The sequence below is a fragment of the Limulus polyphemus genome, unplaced genomic scaffold (assembly GCF_000517525.1).
Source record: "Limulus polyphemus unplaced genomic scaffold, Limulus_polyphemus-2.1.2 Scaffold1023, whole genome shotgun sequence".
Classification (NCBI taxonomy): Eukaryota; Metazoa; Arthropoda; class Merostomata; order Xiphosura; family Limulidae; genus Limulus; species Limulus polyphemus.
In genome coordinates this window covers 379,592-382,141 of record NW_013666633.1, presented here as the reverse complement: position 1 = coordinate 382,141, position 2,550 = coordinate 379,592, and positions in this window count along the sequence as shown.

Here is a 2,550-nt window from a genome sequence, read left to right as displayed (position 1 = left end):
GAGAAACATTGTCATAGATCACACTGCTGTCTTAACTCTCATAGACCATACCACAGTCTCAGGTCTCATATACCATACCGCAGTTTCAAGGCTCTTTCGCTCTTCCTCGATTGCCACGTTCCAAAATCTCCACAACCATTCGCAGACGCCTTTTATATTGTTTTGTTTGTTGGAGTCGAGCACGCGCGACTGGTGGTACACTTGTACTCTGGTCTTTCATGTTTCCTTGGCCTTTTTATTGTTTTAATTTCCTATTATATGTACTATTTCTAATCAATAAACACAGAAGCTGGTGGAAAGATAAGTACAAGTCAATGCAATACAAGTCAAGGAATAAAGGGGAACTTGCTCGAATTTTGAAACTTTCTATTCACTCCTAAGTATACTGATTAGAAGCCAGTTAACGTTCATTAATTTGACACAGAACTATCCGTTTTCCAGGAGAACACAGATATAAATAACTGGACCAATCTTTACAGAATATTCTTTTTTTTTCTTTACCCTTTTAGTAAACAGAAAGACTGAGCACGTGCACTTGACACCAGCCGCGTGACATGGAACACACTGAATGCGAAAATGCCATGACTACGACGGCGCCATGAATATTTATGTTATTAGTTTTAGCAAATGCAGCTTCGGTTTTTTAACGGATAGTGAGGCAAAAGCTTGAAAAGAAAACGAGATGAAAGTACATTAATTTCGTATTGAATGGTATTACAGAAACAATAAAACGAGGTTTCACCAATTTCGACGATAAATTCAGGAGTTGGATTTTAGCAATTTAAATTCGTTTTGGTAATTTAAGTTTGATCAGTCTATATTTCTGGGTCTTTAGAAACGCAAGTGCCTGTCGTTATAATATTAAATTAAAGACTTTAGCGAAAGTAAAAAAACAAAAAACCAGGAGATGATATCGTTGCCAGGGCAACTTTTTTTTTTATTTTTTGGCAGTGTGCCTGCTGTCACAGTTTGAAGCGCAAAACCATAGCGGTGGCAGAAAAATATACGGTGAGCAAATGTTAGCAGAGAGTTGTCTAAAAGAATGGGGAAAAGTGGATGAAAATGGAAGATAGAGATGATGAGAAATCGAGAGTTGAAATTAAGAAAAACGTCGCACAATTTTATAATGGAAATGGCGAATCCGTCGTTTACTTTATGTTACTTGTGTAAGGATTTCCAGGGCCTTTTCCGTTTGGTGCCCACTAACAGATCGCTTTGGAAATAACACCAGTAATGCAATAAAATAAAATAAATAATTATAAAACATTATATGATATTTATTTAGCAAATTCTGCGATATTAAATAATATTTTTTTTAAGACAAATCTTCATCTTTGTTGCTATTTCTTCACATAAATTAAACCACAAAGATAAGAGTCAAGCATTTGGCGATGAGTTTCGCATTGACGCTTATTACTGTTGGTGGACACGGAAAAGATGCGATTTCCACTAAAACCCCATTACTTGATCAAACCCTAAAAAACGGTATACACAAAGTGAGACAAAATGTGCCATGCAGAATGAACAGTTCGAGTGGGTGTCAAGTTAAAACATTTGAAGTAAAAGATTTTTGTGAACGAATAAATGTATAAACCCTCAAAAAAATCTAAAAGATAATAGCTATAAAAAAAATTAACAAAGTTTTGTTTTGACTGTAGTTTTAGCGGATTTTACAGAGACTACGTGAAATTAGGTTTGTTTGTAATTAAGCGCAAAGCTTCACAATCGGCTATCTGTGTTCTGCCCACCACGGGTTTCGAAACCCGGATTCTAGCGTTGTAAGTCCGCAGACATGCCGCTGTGCCACTGGGGGGGGGGCAGAACTTATCAAAATAACTCGTTTATTCAACTGTCTTTCTTGGAATCCAACAGGAGAGTTAAGATATATTAAGCAAGAAAATTGGTTTATATTTTAAAGAAAAGCAGCACTGGACGATTTCATATATAACCAACGTAAAATAAAGGAAATTAAGAATACGCTGACACAAAACCAAAATCCACTTGTCTTAAACTAGGTCAAGTATACTGACAGGTGCTTCATAGATGATCTGTTCCGTGACTAAATATAGATGTTCAAGTGTTTATATGCATAAACATTAGCTTGAGACCAGATCCACCACGCGAATGTTTTAAAATCCATTAAAGCTTGGCAGAAAACTCACCATCACGTGGTCCAGCCTCTTCAATAAGTGACCTTTCCTGTCCTTTGTATGCTCATTACTATATATCTATCACACAGGAGTATCCTGTATTCCCTAGATATAGAAACATACTCATGACTGTATATCTATCACACAGGAGTATCCTGTATTCCTTAGATATAGAAACATACTCATGACTATATATCTATCACACAGGAGTATCCTGTATTCCCTAGATATAGAAACATACTCATGACTGTATATCTATCACACAGGAGTATCCTGTATTCCTTAGATATAGAAACATACAGGAGTATTCCCTGGGTGTGAAAACAATCCCCATGACTATATATATATCACATATTGTACCAAATATTCCCTATGTATCTATAACACACAAGGATATCCT